This window comes from Pan paniscus, chromosome 20, assembly GCF_029289425.2.
Source record: "Pan paniscus chromosome 20, NHGRI_mPanPan1-v2.0_pri, whole genome shotgun sequence".
NCBI classification, from domain to species: Eukaryota; Metazoa; Chordata; class Mammalia; order Primates; family Hominidae; genus Pan; species Pan paniscus.
The window spans coordinates 58,782,031-58,800,664 of NC_073269.2; the positions used below are offsets into that span (position 1 = coordinate 58,782,031).

The 18,634-nt window shown below is 44.0% G+C and overlaps 1 protein-coding gene across 1 annotated transcript in view; it reads right to left on the reverse strand.

Annotated features, from left to right (window-relative positions):
• The window catches only part of LOC100970246 (zinc finger protein 83), a 138,321-nt gene that overhangs the window by 114,335 nt on the left and 5,352 nt on the right, over positions 1–18,634 (reverse strand). The gene's annotated exons all lie outside the window — the stretch shown is intronic.

An 18,634-nucleotide genomic window follows, 5' to 3' on the forward strand; every position in this document is an offset into this window, starting at 1 on the left:
TGCGCCACCATACCAGGCTAATTTTTGTATTTTTGGTAGAGACGGGGTTGACCATATTGACCAGGCCGGTATCGGACTCCTCACTTCAAGTTATTTGCCTGCCTCAGCCTCCTAAAGTGCTGGGGTTACGGCGTGAGCCAACATGCCTGGCTAATTTTTTGTATTTTTAGTAAAGATGGGATTTCATCGAGTTAGCCAGGACGGTCTCCATCTCCTGACCTTGTGATCCGCCCGCGTCGGCCTCCCAAAGTGCTGGGATTACAGGCGTGAGCCACCGCGCCCGGCCAGAAATATTCTTTTTTTTTTTTTTTTTTGAGACGGAGTCTCACTCTGTCGCCCAGGCTGGAGTGCAGTGGCGCAATCTCAACTCACTGCAAGCTCCGTCTCCCGGGTTCACGCCATTCTCCTGCCTCAGCCTCCCGAGTAGCTGGGATCACAGGCTCCGGCTACCACGCCTGGCTAATTTTTTTGGGGTTTTTTTGTATTTTTTTTAGTAGAGACGGTGTTTCACCATGTTGGCCAGGATGGTCTCGATCTTTAGACCTCGTGATCCACCCGCCTCCGCCTCCCAAACTGCTGAGATTACAGGCGTGAGCCACCGTGCCATGCCGCAGAAATATTCTTTGCTTCGCTTTTTAAATGTTGACAAAATATAATTGAAAACTAAAAAGTCTTCTCCCAAATGAGAAATCATCTCCACGACGATAACAGAGAAAGAAATAAAAACCATTTTATTAATAAATAAACCTTAGACCAGAATGTGATGGGAAATAGAGGCAAACAGCTAAAAGATTGAAAAGAGAGAAAGAAACGTCACTGTTCTATACAACCCATTAAGGACATATTTTCAAGATAAATACTAATCAGTCCTCAAGGAAGAGGACTTGACAACACCCTTGGTCACACATAGTTCATCCTGGCTCTACTTGGTAATGGAGGTGACCATCTGTGTCAGCTAACTAGCGTCATCCTGAGGGAGGGGGAGAAACTCTAACCCATGTCTTTTTGGCAAGTGTGAGTTTTACAACATGGCGACAGGTGCCCTCTCTGGTCAGGCGCCTACCATACGACAGACACTGATGTCAGCAGTAAATAATAAAATTTAAAGTATATGATTAAGTACAGAGTTAATGTGAACACAGAGCTTGAAGAAAGCCACCTGGAAACATCAACTCCAAATGAATGGGATCAGCGTTCCCATGTAGAGATGTTAAGGTTTCACACACAGGGAAAGACAGAGATGCTTTAGCAGAATCACCACACTTTCCATTCAAGACCAGTGCATAGGCTGCAGCAAGTTGATTGGTGATGATTTGATACACTTCAAGGAAAGTTACTTTATCATTACATAAGAAGGGACAATGCTCTGAGGAGGTCTTATCACTGGGGCTCTGTAGTCTTCCTAATTTTTTTTTATTGTTATTGTTATTTATTTATTTATTTTGAGATGGAGTCTCGCTCTGTCGCCAGGCTGGAGTGCAGTGGTGCAATCTCGGCTCACTGCAACCTCCGACTCCCTGGTTCAAGTAATTCTCGTGGCTCAGCCTCCCGAATAGATGGTACTACAGGCAAGCACCAACATGCCCAGCTAATTTTTGTATTTTTTTTTAGGGACGGGATTTCACCATGTTGGCCAGTATAATCTCTATTTCTTGACTTCGTGATCTGCCAGAATCAGTCTCCCAAAGTGCTGGGATGACAGGCGTGACCCACTGTTCACGGCCAGTTTTCCAAATTATTTACAGAAAAACTCCTAGAAGTTGCGCCTGCATTCCTATGAACTCAGGTTGCATGACCACATTCCTCTCAAGGCTCAGAATTATTTAAAAGTCCATAGCTTTAAATTGGAATCACTTGATATTTGAATTACTTAATTTCCTACTGAGACACAAGTGCTATCTCTGTTGTTTGCCTTTCAGAGAGAGCTCCCAAGTCCTTCAGAAATACATTACTGGGTCATTAAGCTAAAAAACGGTTTAGTTAGTTTCTAAAAAAATTCCATTTCTGTCCGAGCGCGGTGGCTCACGCCTGTAATCCCAGCACTTTGGGAGGCAGAGGCGGGCGGATCGCCTGAGGTCGTAGTTTGAGGCCAGCCTGACCAACATGGAAAAAACCCTTCTCTATTAAAAATACGAAATTAACTGGGCATGGTGGCACATGCCTGCAATCCCAGCTACTCGGGAGTCTGAGGCAGGAGAATCTCTTGAACCTGGAGACGGAGGATGCAGCGAGCGGAGATCACGCCATTCCACTCCAGCGTGGGCTACAAGAGCGAAACTCCATCTCAAAAAAAAATACTGTTTCAGAAGACAGAGAAAATTCATTTACACATTTTCTAAATAAATGTCTTAAGAAAAGAGACTACAGGAAAGAAAATCTCTTACTTTATTTTCGAAGGAGGAATTATGCCTCTCACTTATTTGCTTGTTTGTTTGAGACAGGGTCCAGCTCTGTCACCCAGGTTAGAGTGTGCTAGTGAGATCAGGGCTCAGTGCAGCGTCCAACTCCCTGGCTCAAGTGATGTTTCAATCTCAGTGCCCGAAGCAGCTGAGAACACAGGTGTGCACCACCACACCTGGCTGAGTTTTTTTATTTTTAGTAGAGACGAGGTCTCACTATGTTGCTCAGGCTGATCACACACTCCTGGGCTCAAGCAATCCTCCGGCCTTGGCCTCTCAAAGTGCTGGGATGACAGGTGTGACCCACCGCTCGGAGTTCTGGCTTTATTTCCATGAAATAAGAAATTTTCCTCCACCTTCTGTGTATAATAGGCAGTTCTATATGTCACCTTTCTACTTTCATTATCCGCTCAAACAACCCAGGACCTTGCTTGGTTTACTAAGCCATTCAAATTATCAGTCCCCGTTGTAAGCAGCGCCCCACTCCACCCCTTTACCGAGGTACCTGCCCCTGTACCCCATGCTGTCCCAGCCTGAGGGGAGCTTGCCCCGCCTGCAGGACGCGCGACTCCACCTGCTCAAAAAAGGCACTTTGCCTTAAAACCATTTTCAACTTCGGAGAAAAAACGATTCAGCATTCAGTACAAAATGGCCCAGTACCAAATGTTGCTTTACCTTCGATTGTTTGAAATGTTAACTGAAAACGGGCAGGAAGCCTCCCTGTGATATTAGGGGTAATATGACGGCACATCAGAAACAATCCACCAATCAGAACCCGGGGGATCGAGTGCTGGAGATCAAGAGGATGACAGCAGGTCACATCATGGACCCAGCTGAGGAAAGAGCCCCGACGCATCGCTGCCAGGCCCCGCCCTTAAGAACAACACCCCATTTCAGGCCCCGCCCCCAAGACCAGGATAAACCTCTGGCCCCCCAGCACCGACCCGCTGTCCAGCCTGGCCTCCAGGCAGCCTCCTCCCTCTTGACTCACCCCAGTCCCCGCCCCCACCTTCTAACCAGGCCCCGCCCCCAAATTGTGGCTTCAAATGCATTAATAAATCAGATACAAAATATCTCCCCTTATTGGTCTCTTTTTCAGAATTTACCGGTTATCTGTGCACATTAACATATATATTTCACATGTTGTTTCTCTGATCTGGTCCACAAAGAGCTGACATCCAGATGTGGCCCCTGAACCATCCAGGCTGCCCAGCAGCAATGACACCAAGGGGCCCACACCCCGTGTCCATCCATGTCTGGGTGTGAGCCCCTCCCAGGACCATGCCCAGTGGAGCTTCTTAAGAAGTTCTTGTCACTGGGTCACAGGAGATGGAATCTCAGAGCAGATGAGAGGAACTGAGAAAAGGCATGGGTGAGTGCGAGTGAGCCTGTCAGGCAGGACGCTTCAGACTCAGAAAAGACTGGCTACTACAATACCTGGCATTTCAGAAAGGAAAGAGACAGATTAATCCACCGAGGAGTATCACTTCACCTGAGGAAGAGCCAGCCCTGGCTCCTTTCCTTTCCTCTTCTGAGCTGCTTCCTCATGTAACATTAGTCTTTAGAAATCAATCCTGAATGTGAAAAATGAAAGGGGCCTGCCACTCCACACCTGTGGATATTTCTCATCAGGTGGAGATGAGAGACTGAGAAAACAAATAAGACACAAAGACAAAGTATAGAGAAAGAACAGTGGGCCCAAAGGACAGGCACACTCAGCATGCGAAGACCTGCACCAGCGCTGCTCTCTGAGTTCCCTCAGTATTTATTGATGACTATTTTTACTATCTTGGCAAGGGGAGTGCGGCAGGGCAACAGGGTAATGGTGGGGAGAAGGTCAGCAGGGAAACGTGAGCAAAGGAATCTGTATCATGAATAAGCTTAAGGAAATGTACTGTGCCTGGATTGTAGGGAAAAGAAAGAGAGATCAGATTGATACTGTGTCTATGTAGAAAAGGGAACTCGATTTTGATCTGTACTAAGAAAAATTGTTTCTGCTTTGAGATGCAGTTAACCTGTAACTTTAGCCCCAACCCTGTGCTCACAGAAACATGTGCTGTATTGAATCAAGGTTTAATGGATTTAGGGCTGTGCAGGGTGTGCCTTGATTTGTTTTGTTTTTCGGAGGTGGAGTCTCATTTTGTCGTGCTGGCTGCAGTGCAGTGGCATGATCTCGGCTCACTGCAACCTCTGCCACCTGGGTCAAGCGATTCTCCTGCCTCAGCCTCCCGAGTAGCCGGGATTACAGGCACCGGCCACTACGCCCGGCTAATTTTTGTATTTTTAGTAGAGACGGGTTTTCAACATGTTGGTCAGGCTGGTCTCGAACTCCTGACCCGCCTCGGCCTCCCAAAGTGCTGGGATTACAGGTGTGAGCCACCATGCCCAGCCAGGATGTGCCTTGTTAACCATGTTTGCAGGCAGTATGCTTCGTAAAAGTCATCGCCATGTGCCATTCTCAATTAACCAGGGACACAATGCACTGTGGAAAGCCGCAGGGAGCTCTGCCCTAGAAAGCCTGGGTTTTGTCCAAGGTTTACCCTCACTGAGACAGCCTGAGATATGGCCTCATGGGATAGGAAAGACCTTACCATCTGCCAGCCTGACACCCATAAAGGGTCTGTGCTGAGGAGGAGTAGTGAAAGAGGGAGGCCTCTTTGCAGTTGAGAAAAGAGGAAGGCTTCTGTCTCCTGCTCTTCCCTGGGAATGGAATGTCTCAGTATAAAGCTGACCATTCCCATTAGTTCTATTCTGAGATAGGAGAAAACCGCCCTGTGGGCGGGGGCGAGATATGCGGGCAGCAATACTGCTCTGTTACTCTTTCCTACACGGATATGTTTGGGTGAAGAGAAACATAAATCTAGCCTATGTGAACATCGGGGCATAGTACCTTTCCTTGAACTTATTCATGATACAGATTCCTTTGTTCACATGTTTCCCTGCTGACCTTCTCCCCACCTGTTGCCCTGCTACACTCCCCTCACTAAGATAGTAAAAATAATGATCAATAAACACTGAGGAAACTCAGAGACTGTGCGGGTCCTCCGTATGCTGAGCGCTGGTCCCCTGGGCCCACTGTACTTTCCCTATACTTTATCTCTGTGTCTTATTTCTTTTCTCTGTCTCTTGTCCCACCTGATGAGAAATACTCACAGGTGTGGAGGGGCTGGCGCCCTTCACTGGATGTGCACGTAGGCCAGATTTATGTTTCACTTTACACAAACATTTCAGTGTAGCAAAGAGTCACAGAGCAGTATTGCTGCCAGCATATCTCACCTCCAGCCACAGGGCAGTTTTCTCCTATCTCAGAATACAAAGAATGGTCAGCTTTACACCTAGACATTCCATTCCCAGGACGAGCAGGAGACAGATGCCTTCCTCTTATCTCAACTGCAAAGAGGCCTCCCTCTTTCACTACTCCTCCTCAGCACAGACCCTTCACTGGTGTTGGGCTGGGGGATATAAGGTCTTTCCTTTCCCACAAGACCATATCTCAGGCTGTCTCAGTGGGTGGAAACCTTGGACAATACCCAGGCTTACTTGGGCAGAGGTCCCTGTGGCTTTCCGCAGTGCATTGTGTCCCTGGTTAATAGAGAATGGAGAATGGCATGACTTTTACAAAGCATACTGCATGCAAAAATATTGTTAACAAGGCACAGCCCACACAGCCCTAAATCCATTAAACCTTGATTCAATACAGCACATGTTTCCGTGAGCACAGGGTTGGGGCTAAATTTACAGATTTATAGTATCTCAAAGCAGAACAGTTTTGCTTCGTACAGATCAAAATGGAGTTTCTTATGTCTTCCTTTTCTATATAGACACAGTAACAATCTGATCTCTCTTTCTTCTCCCCACAAAAAAAAATATGAGACTTCATGTTAGAAATGACTCATTCCCTTCCTGGGGCAAAAACCCACAGACAGGAGAGATTTCACCCGTAGAAAGATGGTCGTCTGCTTCCCACTGCACCAGAGATCATGCAGAGATAAGAAAGTCCCACAGGAAGACCTACAAGTGTATATTTGACCCAGGTCTTCAGATCTCACTCCCCTCCTAGAAAACACCCACATACGAGGTAACCGGGGGGAGCTGGGCTGGATTGATCTCCCCTCAGGGCACAGACTCGTCCCTCATCCCTCATCAATCCCCATCTGGAGGACAGCCCCTCACCTCTCTGTGGATCACAGGCTGAGCTCAGCACTCAGAAATGGAGGACACAGAGCTTCCATGCTCAATGCTGCACACAGATGACAAGCACCTGTGCCACTGCTGGTATTACTGAGGGTGGGTTCCATCCCGTCAGAATAAGAATCCCTGCTAAAGCAACACAAAAGCTCTATTTGCAAAATGCTCTGCACTCTAATGTGAAGGCAGGGTTGGGCTCCACTCAGATGGGGCGAGCCCAGCACAGTCCCAAGTTCTTGCTCCGCCCTCCCCTTGGGGCCTTGTTCTCACCAGGATCCAGAGAGTGGATGGCAAAGGCACAAAAGTAATCACACAGAACAGGCAAGATAGACCAGAGGTGGTGTGAGGGTTGGGCTGTGTGAAAGGAAAATGAATATGGAGCCCCAAATCACTAAGCAAAAGGGAAAAGTCAAGCTAGGAACTGCTTAGGAAACCAGACTCGCCTTCTATTCAAAGTCACCGCTCTGCTCCCTGACATACATGCATATCTGAGTGCCTCCTTTGGCAACGCTAATCAGAAACTCAAAAGAAGGACCCAGCACAGTGTCTCAGGACTGTAATCCCAGCACTTTGGGAGGCCAAGGCAGGCAGATCACTTGGGGTGAAGGGTTCAAGACTAGCCCGGCCAACATGGTGAAACAACATCTCTACTAAAAATACAAAAGTGATCTGAGCGTGGTGGCATGCACCTGTAGTCCCAGCTACTTGGGAAGCTGAGGCAGGAGAATCACCTGAATGCAGGAGGCAGAGGTTGGAGTGAGTCAAGATCCTGCCATTGCACTCCAGCCTGGGCCACAGAGCAAGACTTCATCTCAAAAGAAAAAAAGAACCTCAAAAGATCGCAACCATTTGTGCCTCACTTATCTGTGACCTGGAAGCCCCCTCCCTGCTTCAAGTTCAAGTCTCCCTGGCTTTGTTTAAAGTTGTCCTGCCTTTCCAGACCAAACCAACGTACTTGTAACTATATTGACTGGTGTCTCCCTAAAGTGTATAAAATTAAGCTGTGCCCCGTCCACCTGGGGCACATGTCATCAGGAATTCCTGAGGCTGTGCCACAGGTGCGTCCTCAACCTTGGTGAAATAAACTTTCTAAATTAACTGAGATCTGTCTGAGAAGTCCTGGGCTCACAGCTGCAATGTCAAATGCAGATCTGTGTGAGATCACAAAGGTTTCCACACAGAAGGTGATACCAGAACAAACACCTAGGGAAGAAATGATGCTTGTCACTTGCAGCTGAGGGGACAGAGAGTCCTAGGCAGAAGGACAGCTCAAGCAAAGGCTGAGACAGGAGCAATCTCAGCCCCAGGAAGAGGAAAGTGGCCCATGTGGTTGGAGCAGTGGAAGAAAGGAGGGCACAGGTAGATGAAGTCAGAGAGGTCCTGGGGGCACAGATCCATAGGGACAAGGTCTTCGAACATTTTTCTCCCACAACCCAAAAGAATATTGAAAGCCAACTCTGATCCCAGCTATTCGAGAGGCTGAGGCAGGAGAATCACTTGAACCCGGGAGGTGGAGGTTGCAGTGAGCCGAGATCGCACCACTGCACTCCAGCCTGGGCCACAGGGCGAGAGTCAGTCTCAAAAACAAACAAACAAACAAACAAACTGAGCACTAACCTCTCGAGAAGAAAAGCCACACACTGTATTTTGCCAGTCATTTCAGGGGTCACTGTCACTGTGACTGAGCTTTTCCAGTCTTATTCCTCACCTCTATGTTACAGGGGGGCTCACTGAGGCTCACAGCGGGAGACATTTCACCAAGTTATCCTGAGAAGCTCTGAGGTGAGTAGAAAATAGGTGTGGCTGACTCCCACGAGATGGCCTGGAAGGGTCAATAGGCTGCCTTGGTCTTCCTCCTCTGGAAAATTGCAAGATCAGACGGGAGTCGTGGCCCAGCTGGGTAATCCCAGCACTTTGGGAAGTTGAGGCAGGCAGGTCATTTGAGCCCAGAAGTTTGAGACCAACATGGGCAACATGGGAGTCTGGTTTAATAACTATATTTCCTACAACTAGCATATAAAGGGGCTTTACACAACTTTGCAAAGGAACTGTTAGACTGGAATTTAGGTCGATAGTATAAAATGGCTTACGATCTCTTGTTTCTATAGCTTGATTTCCAGACCAAATTTTAATGCGGTATGAGGCCACAGTAAGCCTCTATAATTTTGGAGGTTCAGGACCAGAAACAGAACTTATTATCTTTGTTCTTGGAGTAGACATTTTTTTTTCTCCCCATTCCCAAGGGTAGAAAGACTGCAATTTTTTTGTGCTTATGTTTGTCTAAACTTTTTGTTAAGTCACTGTTAACAGCTGGACTCACTTCTGCACTTGGACACGACTGAGTTTGTCCTGTGCAATTGTGGTAGAATTGACCTCGAGGTGCCCAATCTATAATAGTTCCGAATTTATCATTTTGTAATATCACCGCACTATTGGCCACACATTCTTCCCAAACTAAAACTTTTGTGTCTTTTGATCCTTTGGGATTTTGGGGGGGTAAGGCTTTCCTTTAGGCCTAAATTTTAATGATCTTTGATAAGAAAAGTCTTGTAAATAATTAACCTGTGGCCTGAGTGACATTCCACTTACCGCGTGATTAGTAAATCTACTGGTGGTACCGACAGTAGGTACTTCTACCAACCAATTTTTGACTGCAGGCATTAAACATCCTGGTGCTCTCCCGAGGCAAATAGGAGGATAATGATACCCAGTGGAAATATTTATCATCATTCCTTCTTCCTCAGGTTTGGCAGGGCAACGATCATCTGTGGGGCCAGGTACCCATACACTATTATAAACATATACTTCTATAGGATTATCCATCCATGTGACTGCCCGAATTAAGGGCAGGAAAGGCACATAGGCCCAGTAGGTATAATTAGCTGCAGCTGCTCCTGCAGGCGTGGGGAGACTTACCACCGTCGATACAATCATCAAAGCTGCAAGCAGCGTGTTCTCTGGAGTTTGTGTCACCTTTGTGTTCTCTAGGCTTTTTTTCGGTGACTGTGTCAGCTTTTAAATTGTGCCCAAGTTGGCGGCTCCGCCTACGTGGTGGATGGCAACTTTATCTGTTTTTTTGACATCACCATTTTGTTTATCTTGTGAGTCAATGGTGCTCGATTGCGGTGTTTCCGTCTCTGTGGAGGCGCTTTTTTTTTTTTTCTTTGCATCTCTGATGGGTTCATTGTAGAACTTTAAATGTCTAGTGGGTATCTAAACAGGAAGCTGATTTTCTCCTGGTGAAACCCAAGCAAAACCTCTCCCCCACGTTACCACCTTCCCTATTTCTCATGTCTTATTTTTGTTGTCTTTTTATCAAATCAGTTTTCCTTCATGTGGGCTATTCTTTTTACTGGTAAGATGTTGTTTTGCAGAGGTAGTAGTCTGATTTCTATAAATGTTTAAAATATTTAAAGTATAGAGTGCTAGATTAAGTTGCATCTGAGGAGTGGTACACTCCTTACTGTCTCCCCCTTCTCTTTAACTAATTGAGTTTTGAGTGTTCTATTAGTTTTTTTTAACAATGGCCTGTCCTTGGGAATTATAGGGAATTCCTGTTGTGTTTGTAATTTTCTACTGATTTCAGAATTTTTGGAAAGCTTTACTACAGTATCCAGGTCCATTGTCAGTTTTAATTTTTTTTGGAACTCCCATGACAGCAAAACAAGATAATAAATGTTTTTTAACATGGGAAGTACTTTCTCCTGTCTGGCAAGTTGCCCATATGAAATGTGAATAAGTATCAACTGTTACACAGACACATCATAATCTTTTAAATGAAGGTACATGTGTGACATCTATTTGCCATAATGCATTAGGACATAGACCTCTGGGATTAACTCCTGCCTCTTGAGTGGGCAGGTGTAGGACTTGACACTGGGTGCGATGTTGTACAATATCTTTTGCCTGTTTTCATGTAACATCAAATTTGTTTTTTAATCCTGCTGCATTTACATGAGTCAAAGCATGAAGTTCTTGTGCTTTTATGAATGCAGATGGTACCAGTAAGTCAGCTTGTTTATTTGCTTTAGCTAAAGGCCCTGGTAAATTAGTGTGTGCTAAAATATGAGTAATATAAAATGGGAAATTTTTTTTTCAGTTTGTTGTAATAAACTGAACAGCTCGTTTAACTGATCATCTATGCTATATTTAATTAGAGCTGTTTCAATATCCCTTGTAGCCTGCACTACATATGCAGAATCTGATACAATATTAATAGGTTGATCAAAGTCTTATAACACTGTAATGACTGCAACCAACTCTGCTCTTTGAGCCGATTGATACTGAGTTTTGATGACTCGCTGTTTTGGCCCTGTGTGAGCTGCTTTCCTATTGCTGGAACCATCAGTAAACACTGTCAGAGCATTTTCTAAAGGTTTATGTCTGGTAATTTTAGGTAAAATCCAAGTAGTCAATTTTAAAAACTGGAAGATTTTTGTTTTTGGGTAATGATTATCAATCATTCCCACAAAATTAGTAAGACCAATCTGCCATGCACCAGAATTGATAAAGGCTTGTCTAACCTGTTCCTTGTTTAAAGGAACAACTATTTTGTCTGGGTCATTTTCACACAATTTTATTATTTGTAATCTTGCCTGACCAATTAATGTAGCTATTTGATCCGAGTACAATGTAAAAGTCTTAATTGTACTGTGAGGAAGGAATGACCACTCCACAAGATCAGTATTTTGAACAATGATGTCTGCTGGAGAATGTGCAGTAGCAAAAATCAAAAGTTGGAGTGGGGCTAAGGGACCTTTGTGCTGACTGATTTTTTTTCTTTTACTAACTTAATTTTTTTTGTTGCCTCTGGGGTTAATATTCTTTTACTATTTAAGTCTGGGTCTCCTCTTAAGATAGAGAACAAATTTGACATGGCATAAGTAGGAATGCCTAGAGTTGGCTGAATGTAATTAATATCTCCTAGCAAGTTTTGAAAGTCATTTAATGTTTTTAATGTGTCTTTTCTTATTTCTACTTTTTGTGGCTTAATTTTTCTATTTTCTATCTGCATCTCTAAATAATGAAAAGGAGTAGAGGTTTGAATCTTATCAGATGCTATTGCCAGTCTTGCGTTGGCAACCTCTGCTTGCAGAAATGTGTAACAGTCCGTTAATTTGTCTCTTGTTTCTGCAGCACACAAAATATCATCAACATAATGAATGATATGACAGTCTGAAAACTTATCTCTAACTGGTTGAAGAGCTTGACCTACGAAAGTCTGACAAATAGTTGGACTATTAAGCATTCCCTGAGGTAACACTTTCCACTGAAACCTGGTGGCTGGTTCCTTATTATTTATGGCTGGTATAGTAAAGGCAAATTTTTCAAAATCTTTCTCCACCAGAAAAATGGTAAAAAAGCAATCCTTTAGATCAATTATAATTAAAGGCCAGTCTTTTGGGATCATGGCCGGAGAGGGCAACCCGGGTTGGAGAGGCCCCATGGGTTGAATTATGGCATTTACGGCTCTTAAGTCAGTTAACATACACCATCTGCCGGATTTTTTCTGAATTACAAACACAGGAGAATTCTAAGGAGAGAAAGTGGGTGAAACATGTCCTTTTTTAAGTAGTTTTTTAACTATTTTATGTAGCGCCCCCAAATTTTCCTTAGGGAGCAGCCACTGTTTGACCCAGACAGGATGCTGCAAGGTGAGTCTGAATTGCTCCTTCACCATAGTGAACTGTAAGTTGGGCAATAATGGGCACAGCGAGCCAAGTTGCAGTGAGCCTAGTTTCAGGCTCCCTCCCCCAGCACTCACTCGGCTGAGGAGGAGGTGGACATCGTGGTTTTAGCCCCTATGGCCCCGATGGTTCTGGACCTTTTTCTTTTAACTTCAATGTTTCAGAATATATTACCTCCTGTAATTGATTGTAGTCAACATTTTGCTTTGACCGACGCATTACAGACTCTGCTACATATTTACAATGTGAACTTTCCGTTCCTTTCTGGGATTCTGTCCGTCTCTTCTTCACAATCCATTACATAGCTTTTAGGGCTATCAGAAACTGAAACGCTGTCTTCTTCTGTTTGAAACGGTTTTAAAGCTGCTTTAATAATGGCCCAATCATTCCATACCATAAGTGGGATGATTTTACCCTCCCTACTTCTCTGTTTTAATTCTTTGCCAATTTTTTCCCAATCTTTTAGATCTAAAGTTCCCTGTTCTGGAAACCATGGGCAGAATTGTTCTATTGTTTGAAATAGCTTGATTAGATTTTCTGTAGAGACTCTAACTCCCCCTTTTCTTAAAAGAATTTTAATAAAGCTGAGATAAGAGGCATATTTACTTTTAGCTTGTCCCATTGTTACCCTGGCTTTTTTTGAGCCCACGAGCTTACCGCAAGGCTGACCGTAGAAGTACTTGGGAATCTCTCGTTGACTTGTCCTCAATGACCATGCTCAAGCGTACGTTTACCCTAGAGAAAAGCCCCACATTAGATACCAGGTGAAGGTGGCCAGCCCCTCTACACCTGTGAGTCTTTTTTGTCAGGTGGGATGAGAGACTGAGAAAAGAAATAAGACACAGAGACAAAGTATAGAGAAAGAACAGTGGGCCCAGAGGACTGGCGCTCAGCATATGGAGGACCCGCGCCGGCACTGGTCTCTGAGTTTCCTCACTATTTATTGATCATTATCTCTACCATCTCAGAGAGGGGGATGTGGCAGGACAATAGGGTAATAGTGGGAAGAGGGTCAGCAGGAAAACGTGAACAAAGATCTCTGTGTTATGAATAAGTTTAAGGAAAGGTGCTGTGTTTTGATGTGTACGTACACAAACATTTCAGTGCATTAAACGGTAGTATTGCTGCCAGCATGTTTTACCTCTAGCCCTAAGGTGATTTTCTCTTATCTCAGTAAACAGAACATACAATCAGGTTTTACACCAAGACATTTTATTTTTAGGGAGGAGCAGGAGACAGATGCCTTCCTCTTATCTCAACTGCAGAGGCCTTCCTCTTTTATTAATCCTCTTCAGCACAGACCCTTTATGGGAGTCAGGCTGGGGGACAGTCAGGTCTTTCACTTCCCATGAGACAATATCTCAGGCTATCACATGGGGAGAAACCTTGGACAATACCTGGTTTTCTGAGGCAGAGGTCCCTGTGGCCTTCCGCAGTGTATTGTGTCCTTGGGTACTTGAGATTAGAGAATGGGGATGACTTTTACCAAGCATACTGCCTTTAAGCACTTTTTAAACAAAGCACATCCTGCACAGCCCTAAATCCATTAAACCTTGAGTTGACACAGCACATGTCTCTGCAAGCACAGGGTTGGGGCTAGGGTTACAGATTCACAGCATCTCAAGACAGAAGAATTTCTATTAGTACAGAACAAAATGGAGTCTCTTATGTCTACTTCTTTCTACAGACACAGTAACAGTCTGATCTCTCTTTCTTTTCCCCACACTTCTTATCTTTTCTACCATCTGACCATTTTGTTCAGATCTGCTGAACATAGTGTGACCGTGACACATAGACTGAGAAGTGCAAGTCAAGCTAAATATCCCTTAGGGGACCAGTCAATAATGATTCCATACGAATCATTGTGCAGCACCTCTGCCTGTTCTGCAATGCAATCTTGCTAAACAAATACGTTCATTTTTTCTAACTGAGTCCAATCCTGTTTACAAATAGGTTTTTGGGGGTTGTATGCCTCAATTACAGGAGCAGATTTATTATGGTAAATACTGAGATCAGAAAGCATGTGTAACTGTGTCATATAGTGATGTACATCCAGGCATTATTACCAGCTAAGATTGATAAATATGCCTAATAAGTACAATTGTTCTCTGTGTCAGCCTTTGTTGAAGGAATACTCACAGAAATGGTGATCACTGCCATCATAGCTACCATTAAATTATTCACTGTGAGTGGTTGTCCTGCTTTCCTCAGATTGTCTTCCTGGATCTGTGACAGCTTCTTGATCTGTCTCCAGGTGGGTGGCTGTATTCAATGGGTGTTGCTCGTGACAGTTGGGGTCCTCCTCAGCACCAGCCTCGACATGGCTGCAACCGGGGGGTCCTCAGGATCCTCCCGGAATCTCTTCCTTGGCATCTGGCCCATGACAAGATTTCAGGTGTCTTGATGGTAACCAAACTGACTGTTGATTTTGGCCTGGAGAAACACAAGCATAACCTCTACCCCAAGTTATTATTTTACCTATTTCCCAAATTTTTGTTATTGGATCTCTCTGCCAAATCATTCTTCTGCTTCTGTCTTTGCAGCTGGTTTCTGTAGATGCTGTTCAGCTGCTGATAACATCTGGCCTTTGGGCAGGCTCAAAAAATTTAAAGTTAATAATGCCAGATTCAGTTGCTCCTGTGGTGTTCCATATTCTCTGTCTCCCCCTTTCTGCTTTTGCAACTGCTGTTTTAGGGAGAGATTCATTCTTTCCACTATGGCTTGTCCTTGAGAATTGTATGGGATACCAGTAATGTGTTTAATATTCCTCATAGAGAAAAATGTAGCTAGAACTTGGCTAGTATAGCCTGGGGCATTATCTGTTTTTATAGAAGCTGGAATGCCCATCACCACAAAACACTGCAAAAGATGACATTTAACATAGGCAGAAGACTCTCCTGTTTGGCATGTAGCCCAGACAAAGTGAGAAAAGGTGTCCACACATACATGTATATAAGCTAGTCTCCCAAACGAGGGAACATGTGTGACATCCATTTGCCAAACCGAGTTAGGTTCCAATCCTTGAAGATTAACCCCTCCTGTAAAAGATGAGGAATGTATCATTTGGCAAGTTGGGCATCACTGGATAATATTTTTAGCTTCTTTCCAGGTAATGCTGTATCTGCATTTGAGACCAGAGGCATTAACATGGGTTAAATGGTGAAAGTGTCTAGCATTAGATATTGCATTAGCAACTAAGCGATCAGCCATTTGATTCCCTTCAGTCAAAGGTCCTAGAAGAGGTGCATGAGACCAAATGTGAGTGATGCAAAAATGGTGCATTCTACTTCTAACTGCTGTTTGCAATTGGGTAAATAAAGTCATCAGTTGTTCATCTGTATGAAATTGTAATTGAGCATTTTCAATTAACTGTGTGGAATGAACCACGTATGAAGAATCAGAAATCACATTAATAGGCATATCAAAAGCAGTCAATAACTCAATTACAGCTACTCAGCTTTTTGAGCTGAAGTATAGGGCGTCTGAAAACTTTACTTTTTGAGCCAAACTAAGAAGCTTTACCATTACTAGACACATCTGTGAAACAATGAAAACGCTTAGCAGGCTGCAGGTTGTTTACTGCAGGAATTGTAAATGCAAACCGTTCACAGTCTTGTTCAGCTAAGGGGATAGTAAAGAAACAGTCTTTTAAATCTATGACTATTAAAGGCCAATTTTTGGAATTTTAGTAAGAGAAAGCAATCCTTGCTGTAATGCTCCCATAGGTTATATAGTTGAATTGATAGCTCTTAAGTCAGTTAACATTCTCCATTTACCTGATTTTTTCTTAATTATGAAAACTGGAGAATTCCAAGGGGAAACTGTTGGAGCAATATGCCCATTTTCTATCTGTTCAGTAACTAATTTCTCTAAAGCCTCCAGTTTCTCTTTACTTAGTGGCCATTGTTCTATCCAAATTGGCTTATCTGTGAACCATTTTAAAGGTATAGGTTCTGGAGGCTTAACAATGGCCGCCATCAAAAATGGTATCCTAATCTTTGGCGGGAAATTTTTAAACCTTGCAAATTTTTTTCTAGTCCCATACCAGGGACATACCCCATTTCATGCATCATATGTTGACTTTGAGGGCTATATAATTGTTCTGGAATTAGAACTTGGGCTCTGCATTGTCGTAATAAATCTCTTCCCCATATATTTATAGATACAGAAGTTATAATTGGTTGAATAGTCTCAGGTTGTCCATCGGGCCCTTCACAATGCAAAACAGAACTACTCTGATATACTTCAGGGGTTTCACCAACTCCAACTATGTTAAATTGAGCGGGTTGAATTGGCCACGTGGACGGCCAGTGCTGTAGAGAAATGATTGAAATGTCTGCTCTTGTATCTACCAAACCTTTAAATTTCTTTCCCTGAATAGTTATTTCACAGGTAGGACATTTATCAGTAATTTGATTGACCCAATAAGCTGCTTTGCCTTGTTTATTTGTGCTTCCAAATCCTCCTGTTCATTTAATTTCACTTTTTCCCATTTCCACATATGGCACAATCAGGAGCTGTGCTATGGGCTCTCCTGGCTCTGCTTTCCAGGAAACATAAGTAGGTATAACAATTTGAATTTCCCTATTGTAATCTGAATCAATGACTCCTGTATGTATTTGTACCCCTTTTAAACCTAAACTAGACTTTCCTAAAAGTAATCCGATTGTACCCGCTGGCAAGGGTCCACAGACTCCTGTTGGGACCTTTTGCGGGGGTTCCCCAGGTAGAAGTCTCACAGCTTTTATGCAGCATAAATCTACTGTGGCATTACCGGCTATGGCGGGGGACAGACATTGTACAGGGGTGAGGGAATGGTCTGAGCTGGAAATGCCCCGGTTTAGAATGGGGCCCGGGACAGGCCCCTCATGGCATTTCCCGAAATCGTATTCCCATCTTTATCAAACTTAGAGGGACACTGATTAGCCCAATGTTTTCCTTTTTTACATTTTGGACATATTTCAGGATCAGCAGTTTTCTTTTTTCCCCTGTCTGGTGGCCTGATTCGCTGATTTTTTCTACATTTGTTTTTAGTATGACCATGCTTCCCACAGTTAAAACAAGCACCAGGAAATGGAGTATTTCCTTTGTCCACTCTCAGTCCTGCCATTGCCTGTGCCAACAAGGCAGCTTTATGCAGATTACCTCCAATACCATCACAGGCCTTGATATAATTAACTAAATGTGCTTTCCTTCTAATAGGTCACAGAGCAGCGTGGCAACTGGGATTACAGAGCGAGACTCCATCTCAAAAAAAGAAAGAAAAAAAAAAGCATTGTCAAAACCTAATAACTGCAACACTATATCCTGAGCAGCTGAATCTGCAATCATCTTTTTAAAAGACTTCTGTAACCAAGCTATAAAATCAACGTATGGTTCTCTTGGTCCCTGTTTCATAGCACTAAAGGAAGGGTATTGTTCTCCACATGAAGTGATTTGTTCCCAAGCTCTAATGCACACTCCTCTAAGCTGTTCTGTGGCATCATCCTGCATGACCAGTTGTGCACCTAAGCCAGCCCAGCCGCCAACCCCCAAAAGCTGGTCTGCAGTTATATTAATTTGAGGTTGGGCCTGGGCATTGCGAGCAGCCTGAATGGAAGCTTCATCTGCCCACCAAGTTTTAAATTGTAAGAACTGAGCAGGAGTTAGATAAGCTCAAGTAAGACAGTCCCAGTCAGTAGGTACCATCCGACTGGAAACAGCAACATTCTTTAACAGTCCCATTACAAAAGGAGAACCTGGTCCCTACTGATTTATAACTTGTTTAAGTTCTTTGAGTAATTTAAAAAGAAAAGGCTCAAATGTAGCTGTAATATTTCCCTGTTGATCTGGGGGGTGTACTCGAACAGGGAACTGCCAAGTCTCTAAATCACCCTCTCTTCTAGCTTGCTGAATTCCTGCCTGAATAGAACTAAGAGCGATTGCTTGAGGCACTGCTCAAACAGTCACTGGGGCAACTCCTTTTCACCCAGTGTTCTCCAGAAAAGAAAGATCTGGAAGGTCATTTTCTTCAAAATAATAATGGGGGGGTGCAGAAGGGTAGGGACGAACCTCTTCCTCTTTTGCCGCTTTAGCTTTAGCTGGCAAATAAACCTGCTCTGTAACCTCTTCTGTCACTTCCTCCTCATCATAACTGTGAATAAGTTCCAAGGTGGAACGAACCAGACCCCACACCTGTCCCACTGTTACCCTGAGGCTTCTGAGCTCCTCTTGTTACTCACCACAGGGATTGCTTTAAGAGTACTTGGGTGTCCTCCAGCTAGTTTTCCATTCCAACTGTCGCTCCGGTGACCCTTCAACCTGGATTCGAGCCCCCACGAAGGTACGCCACTTGCCGAGACCAGCTCGGTCAGGGAGACC